We start from the raw sequence: 19,427 nt of genomic DNA, 5'->3' as shown, positions 1-19,427 counted from the left end.
AATGACTCATATCTTTCAATGAGACTCTGAGTCACAGAGATGTCTATGCTGTTACCTTTTAGTTCAGACAACATCTTCCTATTCTGGAAAAGAGTAACTTAGTATTATTAGTGAACTATAACCAAAATTTAGAGTAATCTAGACATACTAATGCAACTACGCATTCATGCTAGGCTCCAGAGTAGCTCCAAATTGGCAGAAGCAGCCATTTCTAAGCAAAACAGACACCAGTCATCCAGAAAACATTGCTGTCACATGCATAAAGATGATTTTCCTTTCTCTTTCCTGTATGGATGAATGCACAGGTTCTCTTGTGGGGTTTCTGAAATCTGTTTTGAAAACATTAAGAGCCTAATTCTATAAATTAGTGGAATAGTTTAATTCCACATAGGATGAAACTGGTATTAAATTTTGTCTCTTTGTCTTGATGATGAATATTCATTACTTTTATTCTGCTATGTGGGTAACAAATTTACATATTAGTGTTTTTTTTACAGTAAAATACGTTTTTGAAAATGATGTTGCAGATTAAGAAATAGCTGCCTAACCACAGAGAGGTCCTCCTGAGGGACTGGACAGAAAGGGACCTGGGGGTACTGGTTGACAGTAGGCTGAACATGAGCCAGCAGGTAGCCAAGAAGGCCAATGGCATCCTGGCCTGTATCAGGAATAGTGTGGCCAGCAGGAGCAGGGAAGTCATTCTGCCCCTGTACTCAGCACTGGTTAGGCCACACCTCGAGTCCTGTGTCCAGTTCTGGGCCTCTCAATTTAAGAAGGACATTGAGACTCTTGAACGTGTCCAGAGAAGGGCAACGAGGCTGGGGAGATGTCTCAAGGACATGCCCTACTAGGAGAGGTTGACGGAGCTGGAGTTGTTTAGCCGGGAGAAGAGGAGGCTCAGGGGAGACCTTACTGCCCTCTACAACTACCTGAAGGGAGGTTGTAGCCAGGTGGGAGCTGGTCTCTTCTCCCAGGCAACCAGTGGCAGAACAGGAGGACACAGTCTCAAGCTGTGTCAGGGGAAATTTAGGCTTGAGTTGAGGAGGATTCACAGAAAGAGTAATTGGCCAGTGGAATGGGCAGCCCAGGGTGGTGGTGGAGTCACGGTCCCTGCAGGTGTTCAAAAAAAGATTGGATGTGGCACTTGGAGCCATGGCTTAGTTGTCAGGTGGTATTGGGTAATAGGTTGTACTTGATGATCTTTCAGGTCTTTTCCAACCTGGTTGATTCTGTGATTCTGTAACCCATCCATCTGTGGTGGGTTAAAAATTGCCCCCAACATAAAATTGCCAGACCAGCTCAGTGGAAGTGAATTAAGCTGTATTTACAAGCATAACTACAATCTAAAATACAGAATGCAACGAATATGTACAAAATATACAATATTTACACATATATACAATTTGTAAAGAGCAGAAGAACCCCCCTTGACAAACCAGGGGGCTACCAACAGCTTCCCCCTCCCTGCTCCCTTCCCCCCTCTACACGATAAAGGAGAGAGAAGAGCAAAGTTGTTTGTTAATACTCAGCCACAACAAAGCAATGCAGCCAAGGTCAGCAAAGCCAGCATAAGTCAGAGTTAGTATCTGCTAGAGCAAAGGTAGCAAAACAAGAGAAAGTTAGCCTACACAACTAGCTTTTATATTTGTTACCTGTCTAATGGGATTATTTAGAGGTTATGATTATTTTCCTTTTCACATCCAATAGTGATTTATTTACATTCTACTACTTTCTGGTCAAGATCTGTGGAAAATTTTCTAGCCTAAAACTACCACATTATGCTAAAGGGCATGGCACCAGAAATTACGTTATTCCATCCCCTCATATTGCATATTTATCTCCCCTATATAAACTGGCTGCATAAGTCAGTTTTGGTCTTCTCTCCCTGCCTCCTTACCAATGTGGACTTCTATCTGTTGCGATGCAGGGGAGCGAGGCCTAGTGCTGGCAAGCTGATTTTTAACAGCATCATTAGGGCCTGGTTTGGGGAGGTGGGAGGTATTGCAGGGGCGTTTGGGGAGGGCAGGATGTGAGGCCTGGTGTATTGAGGCCTGGCTGGGGGAGAGTTTTGGAAAATGATGGCCTCAGGGGGTTTTGGGAGAAGCCCAGACTGGAAAGCTGGGCTGAATATGAATTGTTGGGTATTTTTTGTATGCTTTTGTGTTGTTGTATAAGGTTGTGAATAGTGCTTCCATTTACATTTCCAATTCTTTGCAATCCTGTGTGGAAGAAATTCTTTTACTCCTTCAGGGAGTGGTAAAAAGCATCTGCCTGCTCCCTAAACCCAAGACAATAGACTATTTACAATATCTAAATGATGTTCAGAAATAGTATAGAAAGATGCTACCTGTCTACTTGTTTTCTTCCATTCCTGACCCTGAGATTTCGTACGTTTTATCATGTGATACATTTGCATGGACTCAATGACTCTCTTTCAATACAAATTCAGGCTTTGCAAGGCATAAAGCTTAATAGCTGAGAGTATTTTTTAAAGGTAATAGCACTTCAATAAATTGGCATTTTATAAAGTGGGTTTTGCTTTTATCCACTGAAAATTTCATTTTGCTGCAGAGGAAAGTGCAGGTGAGTCAAGAAAACAATAACTTTCATTGCATTCAGAATTTCTGAGTGAAAGCTAATCTGTTCCCTGGTTCTGAGAAATATCATGTTAACCTTCTCCTGTGCAGACTTTCATATGAGCTGTTCTGGTTTTTTGCAAGCAGCTTCTCCTGTTCTCTGCAGTTTGCTGGCCAAGGCTAGGTCAGTCCCAAAGGTATTGCTGGGTGCAATCTGCTTCTTGCCTTTTCATGCTTATGGAGAAGAAACTCATGGAGATCAGAAAGAAGCCCCGCTCATCCCTGGCATCCCTGCACACCTAGCCTTGACTTCAGTCCTGGTTTCTGCTGGTGTTAAAAGAGGAGCAGACTACTTTCAAAGCAATGCAGATTAAGTTGATCTTCTCTGTATTGTGTGTCCTTTATTTTCCCTCACACCTGTTTGTTTGTGGGTTGTTCGTTTCATTTGTTTCTTTCTTTTTTGTTTGTTTGTTTGTGGTTGGTTGGTTGGTTGGCTGGGTTTTGGGTGTTTTTTTCATAATTTTTGCCATGGTAAGGCTTCTTCAAAAGCAATGTCATGTAGGAAAGGTTTTCTCTTTGTTTCTCTGTCATTGGTGCTCTGCTGTTTGATTGCAAACTCCATACTTTATATATCGTCTACATCATGTCAGAGAAGTGCAATCAGTGTTCAGCTAATAAAGTCAGTAAGTCTGAACACAAAATTATCAGAAAGCCTGACTCCATTTTGGGTAAAATGTATCAGTTAAGTGCATTTGACAAGACAGGTAGAGTATAATACAAAGGTTTTTATTAAAGAGCATTGAATTTGACAATGATCACCTATCAGCAGATACTTTCTCTTTCTTTGAATTAAACCTTTACCCATAATCTTTGCTTTATGTTGTTTCCCAAACTTACGATTCACTAATGCAACAAAGAGCCTACAAGGTAGCTCTTCAGCCTCTCTGTGAGGGCCATACTGGAGCTGTTAACTCAGCACCTCACAAACAGTGGCTATATGAACCCTTGGAAAGGAAATCTGGAGCCCATCATACAGCAAGCAACTCATCATCTTCAACCCAGTCTCAAGCTGGGTTTCAGTAGGTGAAATCATGTAATGCTTTGTGATGTCTTTCCCTGGTTGCTTTTCTGCTAGTAAAAGAGTTGGGGATGGCATGGGCTTAGCACTGACTTCCCAACCTCTGTTGTTAACTGCTTATTAACTCACTTGCCAGTCTCTGCTTCAGCCCATGCAAACCAGCAATCTCCCAGATGATGCCCAAGTACGGCTCAAGAAAGAAAACACAGTGTGGAGGATACCCATCAGTATCAGAGATACACAGTTTGCTGTACTATCTGACTTCAGGGCTAGCACATGGGCCCTACTTTAATGGAAGCCTGAGAGCATATCACCAGCTTTGCACAGAGTTACTGGATTCAGGAGTAGGCAGCTGCCAATATTTGCTGTTTCCAGGGTGCTAATCTTGACTTGAGAGCTGGCTGCATTCCAGCAACATACAGCATCTTTCTATATAACAACTCAATGGAGCTGTTGGGCTTTACCCCTGCAAAAGATGCTACTGTACACAAGCATGTCGGTTCCTCCCCTCGATTAAGAATAGAATAGAATAGAATAGAATAGAATAGAATAGAATAGAATAGAACAGAACAGAACAGAATTGAATTGAATTGAATTGAATTGAATTGAATTGAATTGATCAGGTTGCAAAACACCTCCGAGGCCACCAAGTCCAACCTATCAACCAATACTATCCAATCAACTAAACCATGGCACCAAGCACCCATCCAGTCTCCTCTTAAACACCTCCAGTGATGGTGACCCCATCACCTCCCTGGGCAGCAAAATAAAACAGATCTCAGGATGCTGACATGCTAGAAATACTTACAGCAACCTGGCAGTCATCCTGTGCTTCCCTTTTGTTTGTGACACAGAAGCTGTATGAGAGAGGTTTGGGCATCCATATGTATGTGCATGCAAACGTCCACCTGTGTACATGCCAATGTAGAATAGAATAGAATAAACCAGGTTGGAAGAGACCTTCAAGATCATTGCGTCCAACCCATCAACCAATCCAATCCACCTAAATAATTAACCCATGGTACCAAGCACCCTATCAAGCCTCCCTGAAAACCTCCAATGACGGCAACTCCACCACCTCCCCAGGGAGCCCATTCCAATGGGCAATGACTCTCTGTATAGAACTTCTTCCTAACATCCAGCCTAAACCTCCCCTGGTGCAGCCTGAGACTGTGTCCTCTTGTTCTGGTACTGGTTGCCTGGGAGAAGAGACCAACATCTGCCTGTCTACAACCGCCCTTCAGGTAGTTGTAGAGAGTAATAAGGTCACCCCTGACCTTATCACTCCTTTTCTCCAGGCTAAGCAATCCCAGATCCCTCAGTCTTTCCTCACAGGGCTTGTGTTCCAAACCCCTCACCAACTTCATTGCCCTTCTCTGGACTCATTCCAGCAAGTCAACCTCCTTCCTAAACCGAGGGGCCCAGAACTGGACACAGTACTCGAGGTGCGGCCTAACCAGTGCAGTGTACAGGGGCAGAATGACCTCCCTGCTCCTGCTGGCCACACTGTTCCTGATGCAGGCCAGGATGCCATTGGCCCTCTTGGCTACCTGGGCACACTGCAGGCTAATGTTCAGCCTACCATTGACCAGTACCCCCAGGTCCCTCTCCACCTGGCTGCTCTCCAGCCACTCTGACCCCAGCCTGTAGCTCTGCATGGGGTTGCTGTGGCCAATGTGCAGAACCCAGCACTTGGATGTGTTCAATCTCATGCCATTGGACTCTGCCCATCTGCCCAGCCTGTCGAGGTCCCTCTGCAGAGCCTTTCTACCCTCCAGCAGATCAACTCCTGCCCCCAGCTTGGTGTCGTCAGCAAATTTACTGATGATGGACTCAATGCCCTCATCCAGATCATCAATAAAGATGTTAAAGAGCATGGGGCCCAGCACTGATCCCTGGGGCACACCACTGGTGCCTGGCTGCCAGCTGGATGTGGCACCATTCACCACCACTCTCTGGGCTCGGCCCTCCAGCCAGTTCCTAACCCATCGCAGTGTGCTCCCATCCAAGCCATGGGCTGACAGCTTGGCCAGGAGTTTGCTATGGGGAACGGTGTCAGAGGCCTTGCTGAGGTCCAGGTAGACTACATCCACAGGCCTCCCCACATCCACCAGGCAGGTCACCTGATCATAGAAGGAGATCAGGTTGGTGAGGCAGGACCTGCCCTTCCTAAATCCATGCTGGCTGGGCCTAATCCCTTGGCCATCCTGGAAGTGCTGTGTGATTGCACTCAGGATGCCCTGTTCCATAATCTTGCCTGGCACTGAGGTCAGGCTGACAGGCCTGTAATTCCCTGGCTCATCCAACTGGCCCTTCTTGTGGATGGGCACAACATTGGCCAGCTTGCAGTCATCTGGGACCTCTCCAGTGAGCCAGGACTGGTGGAAAATGATGGAGAGTGGCTTGGCCAGCTCATCTGCCAGCTCTCACAGCACCCTAGGATGCATCCCATCTGGTCCTATGGACTTGTGGGGATCCAAGCTGCTGAGGAGAGCTCCAATCTCCTGCTCATGGAACATAGGGAAACTGTGCAGCTCCCTGGCTCCTTCTGCCAGCTCTGCAGGCCAGCTGTCTGGAAGACATTCTGTCCTTCTAGTAAAAATTGAGGCAAAGAAGGTGTCAAGTACCTCTGCCTTTTCCTCATCCTTTGGTACAACATTTCCCTCCCTGTCAACCAAGGAGTGGAGGTTCTCCTTGCCCTTTCTCTTGCTATTAATATATTTATAGAAGGACTTTTTGTTGTCCTTCACAGCAGAAGCCCGTTTAAGCTCCAAATGTGCTTTTGCCTCCCTAATTTTCTTCCTGCATGATTTGGCAACATCCTTAAACATTCCGTGGGTTGCCTCACCTTTCTTCCAAAGATGATACACCCTCTTTTTTTCCTTTAGTTCTATTAGAAGTTAATTGCCCATCCAGGCTGGCCGTCTGCCCCGGTGGCTCATCTTCCAGCACACTGGCACAGCCTGTTCCTGCGCTTAAAGGATAAAGGATTTTGGTAGGTGTTGCTCTTAGTCCTGAAACGTCTTCTTCTGTCCTACAAATACTGCAACATTTTAAAATCCTGTATTTTAGCTGCCTTTATTCCACTTCTTTCTAGGGGAATATCAGTAAGAAATAAAATGTTTTGCCCTCTGCTTAATTTCTAGCTAAAATTGGGAAACAAACATTGGTGTTCATACTGAAAATCCTGGAAAGGAGAATAACTTATGTGTCGTCACGGCACGTAGAAGAGAAGAAAGTTATCAGAAGTAGTCAGCATGGATTTAGCAAGAGGAAATCTTTCTTGACTAATCTGATCGCATTCTGTGATGTCGTAACTGAATAGGTAGATGCGGGGAGACCAGTGGATGTAGTCTACCTTGACCTTAACAAGGCTTTTGACACTGTCTCCCACAACATCCTTGTGAGCAAGCTAAGGAAGTGTGGGATAGAAGAACAGATAATGAGATGGATTAGGAACTGGTTACACAATAGAGTGCAAAGAGTGGTGGTCAGTGGTGCCAAGTCCAGCTGGGGACCTGTAACTACTGGAGTCCCCCAAGGATCAGTGCTGGGCCCAGACCTGTTCAGCATCTTTATCAATGACAATGATGGGACAGACATAGACAGGATGTCTGCTCAGCAAGTTTGCTGATGATACAAACCTGGGAGGTTTGGCTGATACACCTGAAGGCTGTGCAGCCATTCAATGAGACTTGGACAGACTGGAGAGCTGGGCAAAGAGGAACATAATGAGGTTCAACAAGGATTCATGCAGAGTCCTGCATCTGGGAAGGAATAATAAACTGCACCAGTACAGGTTAGGAGGTGATATGCTGGAGAGCAGCCCAGTGGAGAAGGACCTGGGAGTCCTGGTGGATAACAAGGTATCCATGGGACATCAACGTGCCCTTGTGCCCAAGAAGATCAATGGCATCCTGGGGTGCATTAAGAAGAGCATGTCCAGCAGATCAAGGGAGGTTCTCCTTCCCCTCTACTCTGCCCTAGTGAGGCCCCACCTGGAATATTGCATCCAGTTCTGGGCTCCCCAGTTCAAGAGGGACAGGGATCTACTCGAGAGAGTCCAACAGAAGGCTGCAAGGGTGATTAAGGGACTGGAGCACTGCCTTATGAGGAAAGGCTGAGAGACCTGGGGCTTTTCAGTCTAGAGAGGAGAAGACTGAGAGGGGATCTGATAAATGTACATAAATATGTGAGGGCTGGGTGTCAAGAAGGAAGGGACAGCCTCTTCTCCCTTGTGCCCTATGATAGGACAAGGGGCAAGGGATGTAAACTACAGCACAGAAAGTTCCACATCAACATAAGGAAGAACTTCTTTACTGTAAGGGTCACAGAGCACTGGAACAGGCTCCCCAGAGAGGTTGTGGAGTCTCCTTCTCTGGAGACTTTCAAGACCCATCTGAATGCATTCCTGTGAGTCCTATGCTAGATTCTATGGTCCTGCTCTTGCAGGGGGGTTGGAGTCCAAGATCTCTTGAGGTCACTTCCAACCCTTCCTGTGATCCTGTGATCTAAAACAATCATGTCAATTTCAACAATTATAGTAAGAAATTAAATCACAGATGTCTCTTGGTGAAAAAAACATCTAACATTTGTTAATGCCCTATCCATCAGGTGAAAATTGATTCTGAATGGACAGGGAAGTTCATATTTGCAGTGAATAAGAAGCACATTTCATGAAGAGAATGAAATGTGTAGCTTGTGAGACGTTCTAGCGTGCATGATGAAGGGCAAAACAAGAAAGATGTGAGTTTATAATGAAGAAAAATATACAGTAATTGACAATACAGAGGCACATGCAAAATAGATGGTTTAGTAAATGAAGATGTGTAAATCAGGAAATTATTTCCTTGGTTTGCAGTTAGCACAACAGATGGTTGTGGATAATGTAGAGAAGCTGTCAACAGAGCAGACTCCCAGACAAAAATTATTATGAATAACTTGTTGGAACACTATCAAAAGTATCCCCAAACCCTAGGAGTTCAAACAGTGTATTTACTTGAAGTCTAGTTCAAAGCTCCCATTTTCAAATTTGTTCCAATTAATAGCAAGAGACAAGAAGAAATCAAAACTGAAGAGGCTAGAACTCTTGTTTTATTTATCTAAATATAGAGCAGTCAGATTCAGTTTTATACCTTTAGCACCTAATGCTTAGGTGAAGCTATGGTAATGGTGATCTTCCTTTTACTGAGAATGTGTTTTGTTTTGTTTTGTTGCAAGTGATGTATTTGTATGAAGCAGCTTTTAATGGTGGCACTGGAACTGAGACACCACCAATATTTTAATAATGAAATTAATAGAGACAGTAATGAGAGAGGAAGTAAATTTTCACTTTTCTGGCAGGGCTAACATCACAAGAAGCCCAGGTCAAAACAGACTTTCCTGTGTTTTTTAAAGAAAAGCAGTTATCTTTTTTCCCTTTGTTGACTGTTTTCACTTGTTTATTTCCAGCTATATATATCAAGTTCCAAAATATTCTACACATCAGTCAAACTACTTCTCTAATAAGCTACATAAATAAATGTAGTAATGTATTATTCATATTACTCATATATTACTCTATATGAGGGCATTGTGTTTAGAATGATGGAAGTAACCTGAGCCATATCAAAGACAGAACACAAACTGGGCATGGGACTGCAGTGCAGGAGTTTGATTTTTATATGCAGAGACTTGTCCTTTTTGATGGAAATGATATTTTTCTTAGTATGCATTTTCTTCTATAGACAAGACATTGAGCTCTGGATAGAATACAGTCTTCTGATATGTGTCTGTGCTTCTAAAGCTTGTAGTGCAGAAAGTCTTGACAATGGGTAGCTTCTGCTTTGCTCAATTCAGTACCTGGAGGTCCTGCTTGCCAGAGGTACCAGTAGCAGTGTTTTGCCTGTCATAGAATCGTAGAAACATAGAATAATAAAATGGTTTCACCTCTAAGATCATCCAGTCCAACCATCAACCTAACACAACCATAGCCATTAAACCACATCCCAAAGTGCCATGCCTACACTTTTTTTTTAACACCTCCAGGGACAACCTTCACCACCTCGCTGGACAGTCTGTTCAAATGCCTGACCAAGGTGAACTTATTTCTGTGGGCCCTAGTGAAAGACATGCCATGCTAGATAGGCATTTTGTTTATGATTATTAGCTTGAAGTAGAAAGTTACAAATACTACTTATTGTGATCTAATATCTATTTTAATTGTACCAAAAGTCAAGCTTTGGCTGTCCCACAGTTTAGTCTGAAAAAAAATTATATCCTAAAATAGGATCAGATCTTTCAATGCATTTAATCACAGCCCTGTTTTGGGTCATAGATACTCTATTCTCTTTTTTTCTGACTCCTCTAGTGCCAAAAATGGGAAAATTAAACTCCTGTCTGTGCTCTAAAAGGAAAAAGTAGCATCTCCTACAGCATCAAAAATATCCATACAAGATTTGGACTGTGAGCTTAATGCAAGACCACTCTACTCTCTCCTGCTTCAGGAAAATGACCACAGAGGTCTCAAACCCTGCAGGAGTGGGTGGTGATGGCTGCTTGTGATTCTCCCTCTTTTCTCTTACATGCATAAAAGCCTCATGGTATGCACAGCAGTGGGGACAGTCTGGGGTACACTAAGCAAGTATGCTTTGTGGTAGTTCAAGCGCAGGAGCTGAGCACAGCCAGTCTGTGCAATATGACTGAACTGCTTTAGCAGATACCTACTCCACAACTGATATTGCTTATCAGCACAACGTGGGTTTGACCATTTCTGCCAAAGGAGTTGCCAGAGACTCCAATTTCCTGGATATTGGGTCTGGTTTCAGACAAAGGCAATTCAAACCCAACCATTCATCCTGGGACAGTAATGCATTCTCTACAGGGGTTGTATTCAGGCTGACACTGTTCCAGAAACGTGCAAAAAGCCAGTGTCTCCTCAATAAATATCACAGTGAGCAGAAACTGCATCAGCCTGTTGTTATGCAGTGTGGTCTAAATGCCAGAAAATTCCTACACTGATTTACAGTGTCAATCACAGAACCACTCTACACATGCATTCCTAAAGAGGTTAGAGTATTTAAACTGCTCAGCTTTCTGTAATGCTACGGACACAAAAAGAAACCGAAGCTGTGTTTCCTAAGGAGGTGGACTAGCCTAGCACTCTGCACTAGCATGGAGATTGCTCACAGGCTTTCCAATAGTGTGTCACGTTTTGTCTGCTTGCCTCCACCCATCAACTGATGCATTTGAAGCTCCTGGGATTCCTTTGCATTTAATTTGTTGTTCAATTAGCATTTCACAACAGTGGGGTGGACATTGGCTGCATGTGAACCACTGGTTGGACAATTCCCTGGGTTTATGTCACATCTGCACCAGTGCATATCACTCCCTGAAGAGGAGACCTTAGAAATAGCAGAAAGGAAATGGAGCTGCTTAAGTTTTAAGGACATCTGGCCTATAAGAGGACTTTAAAGTCTGTGTGGTTTTATTCTGCTTGGCAGACAGTCCCACTATTAGGATCATTGTAGGGCATCCATAAATGGAATATGCTTCAAGTCCTCTGTCCTCCAAGGCCCAGCGTGTTCAGTAACACAGGTCCCAACCTCATAACCTGCTTGCAAAGGGGCTTGCGTTGGACAAAATATTGGGAACTGCCATGAATCCCCATCTCTGCCACATTAGCTTTTCAGAGGTATTTATCCTGTTTGACCAAAGGCAAAATACTTTTCACCTTTCTTCTAGCCTAAATAATAGAAGACTGGAGCACTTTCAAGAGGATGCTCTGATTAGCACCCAGAGGTATGGTCTGACAGCAAGCAGCCTCAACGTTGTTTTGCATCACAGTCCAGACTGATCTTTGTTCTTCAAATATGTGTGAAGAAGAATAAATTTTGAGCAGCTGCAGGTCTGTTGTCTATGGCTTTACCAGTGTGCAAGGAGGCAACCAAATAATGGCTGCAGCCCCTTCATGGCCTCCAAGGTCTGTCACCTGCATGGCATTTGCTGGCTTTGACTTGATGCAATAGGAGGGCAGCCACAAACTTTTTGGGCTGCAGCTGTGATCCAAACACATAAATCACTCTGTTTCATCCTAAAAATTACATGGAAGCTGTTCAGGCAGTTCACCCTACCCTGAAAGTCATTCAGTTGCCCTGTCCAGCAATGACTGGAAATGGGCCAAACTGCCCTCACTTGCAAGTGCGTTGTTTCAGAAAAAAATGTGGGAACAAAGGAAGTGATGAATAAAGAGATTAGTGAAGACCCCTCCAAAACCCCAGTCCTCCTTGTCTACACTGCATTTCTCCTAGTCTAAGTGATTTCAAGAATATGCCTGTTAGAATTCTCATATGTTTAAGCATGTCTACCCAGCCAAGCTGCTGGATGACAGTGCAAAAAACTGTCCCCATTGCCCTGTGTCTCCTCTCCAGAAAGCTACCCTTGGGCTCTCAGATTTTGTCACCATCTGATTGCATTGGGAAAGTTGTAGGCATTTGCTAACAAAATATTGGCAACAGCTTGTGGAGAGTGGTATAAGCTGAGGCAACTGTGATTTATTAGAACCAATAGCTGGGGCAGGCTCTCACAGGCACTGAAATCAGATCATTGAAGCTGTCACTGATTCATTCCTGGATTTGGCTCCCCTGAGAAAGAGGCATCTGTGTGCTTATGCACCACTCCTGAGCTGCCATAGTCTTCCATCCACAGGTAAGTTTAACTGATTCATTTTTTTTCTTACCACCTCTTGCAGAGTTGTGGGAATTTTTATTCTTCCTCATACTTTGTAGTTTCTAAGTAAAACTCTTGAAAAAATTAATCAATATTTGTGAGAATCAACCAGGACTGTTGTTTCTCTGACCTCCTATACCTAATCTGTTACCAGTTCTTGAGTTATCCAAGTGAAAATTGGATTTGCCACCTCTTCACTCTGACTATACTGGCCATGTACCCTGATGACAGTAAGAAGCTCAAGACCAACTGGACAGATGGGCAGAGTCCAATGGGATGGCATTCAACAAATCCAAGTGCCAGGTGCTGCACTTTGGCCACAGCAACCCCATGCAGAGCTACAGGCTGGGGTTGGAGTGGCTGGAGAGCTCCCAAACAGAGAGGGACCTGGGGGTGCTGATTGACAGCCACCTAAACATGAGCCAGCAGTGTGCCCAGGTGGCCAAGAAGGCAAATGGCATCCAGGCCTGCATCAAGAATAGTGTGGCCAGCAGGAGCAGGGAAGTCATTGTGCCCCTGTACTCTGCATTGGTTAGGCCACATCTTGAGTACTGTGTCCAGTTCTGGGCCCCTCAGTTTGAGAAGGATATTGAGACACTTGAACATGTCCAGAGAAGGGCAACAAGGCTGGGGAGAGGCCTTCAGCACAAGCCCTGTGAGGAGAGGCTGAGGGAGCTGGGATTGTTTAGCCTGGAGAAGAGGAGGCTCAGGGGTGACCTCATTGCTCTCTACAACTACCTGAAAGGTGGTTGTAGCCAGGAAGGGGTTGGTCTCTTCTCCCAGGCAAGCAGCACCAGAACAAGGGGACACAGTCTCAAGCTGTGCCAGGGGAAGTTTAGGGTGGAGGTGAGGAGAAAGTTCTTCACAGAGAGAGTCATTCACCATTGGAATGTGCTGCCCAGGGAGGTGGTGGAGTCACCATCCCTGGAAGTGTTCAGGTGGGGATTGGACGTGGCACTTGGTGCCATGGTCTAGTCATGAGGCCTGTGGTGACAGATTGGACTTGATGATCTTTGAGGTCTCTTCCAACCTTGGTGATACTGTGATACTGTGATTTTTGTGAATGGTGGCTCTCAGAACAAGCTTTTTTCTCTTCCTAATGCAATGGAGTTTAGCAATATTTTTCCCCAAATGGCTGATCAGCCATCTCAGATTAGGTGCTGCTGTTCATATGTTGAGTACTTTGCTTCTTCCTATTTGGTCTTATTTGTAACAAAATTAAGAGGCTGCATCACATAATTTCTAAATTCCAAAACCCCCCTGCAGTACTAATTAGAGAATAGTTATCCCAACTGGTAACCTTTTATCTTTGCTGGATACATCCACTTACCAGCAAGGCAAACAAAAAAAAGATTACTGCTGTCACTACTATTACAGCAATCAAATGTTGTGGACTGCCAAACACAACTCCCCCTCTCCCCTCTCCCTCCAATAAAACTTATTTCTTGTAATGAGAAAAAAACTATCCAAAGCACATTTTCCTTCTGCTGTGAATAAGTAGTTTGAAACAGAGGCATACACATGCCTATGTGACGTCTTTTTAACATCGGATTTCTGGGCTCCAAGGAAACCAAGCATGCACACCATGTACAGAGCTACAGAGGACAAGGTGGGGTATTTTGCACCACAGTGACTTAGTTTTTTTTATCTATTCTGGGCTGTTGGATACCATTTTGAGATACCTACTAGTGGCAATATTTTCACACTGCTTAAATGTTAGGAAAATCATGATACTGCTTTCTGAGGTGCCTCAAGGGAGGGAAGCTTATGACAGGCACTTGCTACAGGCCATCATAGGAGGAGGTTCACAGTGGAAAAGCACTGTGGAGCTGTTCAGAGAGCATGTTGTGGTGGGCTGAAACTTCCCCCCAACATTAAATTTGCCAGACCAGCACAGTGGGAAGCAGAGGTAGCTGTATTTACAAGCCAAACTACAATCTACAATGAAATGCAATGAATATGTACAAACTACACAATATTTACAGGTATTTACAATTTACTAACAGCACGAGAACCCCCCAGGCCAAAAACCAGGGGAGCTGCTACAGCTTCTTCCCCTGCTGCTCCCCTCCCTAACCCCTTGGACACAAAAGGGACAAGAGAAAGAGCAGAGTTGTTGTTGTTAATACCAGTCACAACAAAAGCAATGCAGTCAAGGTCAGTAAAGCCAGGAGAAGCATCAGCCAGAGCTGAAGCAGCAAACAGAGATAGATTGTTTTGCGTAACTAGTTTAAGTCCGTTCTCTCCAATGGATTGTTTAGAATTCATCATTATTTTCCTTTTTACACCCAAATACTGATTTATTTACATTTTACCACTTTCTGTTCAAGATCTGTGGAGAATTTTTAAAGGCATAGCCTAAAACTACCACACATGTTGAGCACTGCAGGAGTCAGCACCCCTGTGTTCAACAGAGAGCTTCTGGTATGCTGTGATTCACACAAAAATGTGCTGCTGCTCAAATCCTTGGACAAAAAAAAAATAATCCCATTTCAAAAACATTCCCTGGGACAGGTCTGCTGTCACTTCATGGGGCACCATCTGGCAGAGGGGATCCCAAGGACCTCAGTGGGCAAGCTCACAGCACACTCAGGGGGTCCCCTGCTCCCCAGGACTTGGGAATCATAGAGTCAATAAGAATCACAGAATCAATAAGGTTGAAAAAGACCTCAGAGATCATCAAGTCCAACCTATAAGACCAAGCTCTCTAGAGCTGGATCAGTTGCACTCAGCAAGTGCACTGTGAGAACGTTTCATCTGAGCAAGTACAATACACTGTCTGCGTCTGGGTATGGAATAGTGCACGATTCACATCTGAGAAGGCTTTTCTGTTGTTTTGCTCTATTTTGTGACCAGGGTAAAGAGCAATCCAGAACACTTTGAGGATGCTTTTGAAACCAAAGTTGTTTTCCTGCTACTTCCACTCATATGAAAATGAAAGTTTTTAACCAAGCAACAAGCACAAGCAGGTCAACTGCTTAAAACTCCCCCTGCTAGGAGGCAGCTGCCCAGGCTCAAACAAAAGCCTTCTTGCAACTAACACTCCGAGTGATAGAGAAGAACAGAACGAGAATGCAAAACAGGGCTTTTAAAATGAGGAGCCACACTCAAGCCTGGCCCTACAGTACCCTGCTAAAGGACAGAAATTAGTTAATGTGCAGTGCAGGTAGATACCCAGAGGTTACTTTTAACTGTGAGCTTAAATGAAAAAGCTGTAGTGGAAATGGGGTGGTAGGAGGGAAAGCAACACATCTAGCACATGCACAGTCAAAGTATGCCAGGGTAGAGAGCCAAAAAAGGCCTGGTTATCTCTGTCCAAAGGAGTGAAGGGAAATAAAAAGGGTATTTACAAGGAGAAAATAGATGTTTAATAAATCAAAGAAAGTAGACTGTATGGGGATTCTGAACAGCAAAATATTAATTTCTACATTGGCTTTGTTTTCTTAAAAAATAGATTTAATGCCTTGGCTTAAATGATTTATGATGAATAAATGAATACACGAATCATATTCAATCATTCATTCATTCAAAATAATGAATAAGAATAATAATGAAGAGTAGAACAGCCTGTTCATAGTTATCTGGCCTGATTTCCCATTAACACAGTCTTATTTATCCTTGTTCAGGAGTAGAGCAGATGATTAGCTTGTGGATTGAAGTGTCCCACTACCAGTGCACATCTGGAAAAAGCCCTTTCCCTTTCCTGGGATGCAGCAGCTGGAAACAGAATAGGCAAAGCTTTGTCTACATTTCCCCAGGAAACACAGTCCAGAGGGTGCTTGCTTTTTGAATCACATTATTTCCTCAGTCCAAATCACCATTTGCACAACCCAAGTAGCTCAGTGCTGATTGGCTCAAAAGCAGGATAGGGTTCTCTTGTCCCAGAAGCCTTCCAGGAGCTCACTGGGACTCTTCCCTGTGCTCAGGGTGAGGATGGTGGGGCACAGGACAGAAAACATCTCCTTCTTTCACACAGTCCTTTGGGAACTAAACCCTTCTCTATTATAAACACAGGTAAGAGTGAACATTGTTCAGATATTCCTGTTAGGCTTTTCCAATCTTGTTGCACATTGCTGGATGCTTAATATGCTCTGCTCTTTTTCCTGTTTCTTTTCTTCATCATGATTTGTCTATAATATTAAGAGTGCTGGGTGAAAAGGCATTTCCTTTGACAGGAAACATTTTTTTCAGATACTATCTGGTATTTGATCAGTCAGCTCATGTTGCACACCAGCAACAGAGGTCTCTTCTTCCAACCCTTTCACACCAGGTCCCATGAAGAGCAGGAAAGTCTCATTTCTTACCAAATGACTTTTGGTCTGATTCATAGAATGGTTTGGGTTGGAAGGGGCCTTGAAGATCATCTAGTTCAAATCCCCTGCCATGGGCAGGGACACCCTCCAACAGACCAGATTGCTTAAGGCCTCATCCAACCTGACCTTGAACACCTTCACAAGAAAGCATTCATGATCTCCCTGGGCAACCTGTTCCAGCATCTGACCACCCTTACTGTAAAGAATTTCTTTTTAATATCCATGCTAAATCTACTCTCCTTATGATTCAGTTCATTCCCTCTCATCCTATCACTACAAGCCCTCATAAAAAGTCCCTTCTTGGCTTTCCTATAGGCCTCCTTCAGGTACTGGAAGGGTGCTGTAAGGTCTTCCTGGAGCCTTCTGTTCTCCAGGATGAACAATGCCAACTCTCACAGCCTGTTCCCGTACAGGAGGGCTCCATCCCTCCATTCCCTCTTGCACAAAATAGGTTTCTTCTAACCAATTATAATATGGTGGGAAAGTCAGGTCTCTAGAGTACATGTCTGTTTGAAATTGGAAATAGCTACTAATTCCTGAGTGGCAGGGGAACAGCAGATAAGAAAGGGCTGTACCATTAGAGGACACAGTCTCAGGCTGCGCCAGGGGAGGTTCAGGCTGGATGTTATGAAAAAGTTCTATACAGAAAGAGTGATTGCCCATTGGAATGGGCTGCCTGGGGAGGTGGTGGAGTCGCCATCACTGGAGGTTTTCAGGAGGAGACTTGATGGGGTGCTTGGTGCCGTGGGTTAGTTGTTTGGGTGGTGTTGGATTGGTTGATGGGTTGGACGTGATGATCTTGAAGGTCTCTTCCAACCTGGTTTATTCTATGTATTCTATGTATTCTATGTATTCAGACTTTGTGCTAGACCCCGGGAACCACTTCATACCCTGCTAATGGCAGACCAACCCCAAAACTTATCTGTACTGCAATGGAGCCAAAACCATGTAGCAGTTCTCTAAATATCATATTGGGAAAAGGATTATATTTCAGAAAAAAAACAGCTTGTGTAAATCACAAAGAACAACAAGTCTCTCTGAGGGCTCCAGTCCTCTGACATCAATCAATACTACAATGAACACAGCACTCAGACACTGCTGCTGCATTTTGCTGTGTTTGGCACCTGCATTTACAACTGTCTTTCTCCTTGGTTTCAGGAACTTTCACAGTAATAGAGTTTAGAAGGACCACCACTCTGAAAGGAGACACGTGCAGATTTATTTTCATAATACAGCGAGGTACAAAGGAGAAACAGTAATTAATTTAACATGGAGAGTAATGCCTAGCCGAGGCTTACTTTTGTGAACTGCTTATTGTAGGCAAATCGTTAATTAATTGGCTATTTCAAGGGAACAGGCAGGCTTCCAGGAAGCCCTTGGATATTTCTGACACTAGAAGCCAACATTTGTCAGCAGCAGCAATCACAAATACAATTTTATAGTGGAGTTTCTTGTGTGTATTAGGTGGATTTTGTTTAATCTGCTGATGACATGCAAAATTACATTAGTCACTATCACTTATATAATGAATCACAAACATACCATTATAGTCAGCCTCCATGAGTACTGACTCCAGCAATAAAGAAGAGCATGACAGCCTAAATGAAGAGACATGGCTGTGGTGGTGGGGAAGAGAGAGTTTTGCTCTCTGTCTCACTGTACCTCCTGTAAAAAGTTTTTATCAAAGCCAACCTGCATCCTTCAAGAGCTTCTGCACTTAAAACCTGCCACAAAAGATTTTCTTTAAAAGTAGATTGTGCCTATGACCTGTCATACATGTCCCCTTCACCTCACAGAGCCTGTGCTTGTGGCAGATGGTAGATAGGAACAAGAGGCATAATGCATTGCCTCACAAGCCAAAACAAGCAACTTTCTGTTGGCATTGACATGGGATTTAAGATGTTGGTGTGAAAGAACTCAAGAGGGCTTTTTCCTGTCTCTCAGTGGCCCAACTGTGCCAGCAAAGCCTTCATGTCACATGCACCAGCCACTTTGGAGCCCCAAGAGGGCACATACAATCAGCTTCCTTATGTCTCCTCATAAGTTCAAGAGCTTAAGGCTCTCTTCTTAAAGAGTTCTCGCCTCAGTGGCCTTCACTGACTTTATCCCTGTTTATGAGAAAATGAGATGCTATTTAAAGAAAACAACTACAAATAAATTGGCACATTCACTACCTGTTTGACCACCCTCAGCACAACAACCTCTATCTCAAATATATATATAAACGTAGACAACTTCCACCTTCTTGGCCAGTACTCATTACAGTCCCAATGCACCACAGCAGCTCAGAAATAATTTAAGGATTCAATAAACTTATTAAGTACTTCCATTTACAATCTAGGATGATATAATCTGATCTTGCTGATTCTATCAATTAAATCTTTCAGACTCATATCATACCTGTTTCTTCCAATCTCTGTCTTTGCTTAGAAAATTTACATTAACTCCTTATTGCACACACAAAAATTACATTATTCAGTGCAGGGTTTTGTTTAAGTATTAAAATAATTGTAAAGATATGACTAATGATTTGCCTTTTTCTCATTAATTGGTAAATCTTCAATCTTAACTATTTTTAAGATATGTTTTCAAAGCAGGATATAAAGTCCTTCCATTGCCTTTCGTTAAAGCTGCTGTTGCACTTTTGTGCACCTTTAATAGCTCTGTGCAAGGCACCTTACATCAAAGATGATCTCTGCTCTGAAAGGCTCAAATCTGAGGGCATATGAAGAAATAAACTGAAGTTTAAATGAG

This window comes from Dryobates pubescens, chromosome 7 (assembly GCF_014839835.1).
Source record: "Dryobates pubescens isolate bDryPub1 chromosome 7, bDryPub1.pri, whole genome shotgun sequence".
NCBI classification, from domain to species: Eukaryota; Metazoa; Chordata; class Aves; order Piciformes; family Picidae; genus Dryobates; species Dryobates pubescens.
This window is presented reverse-complemented; position numbering follows the sequence as displayed.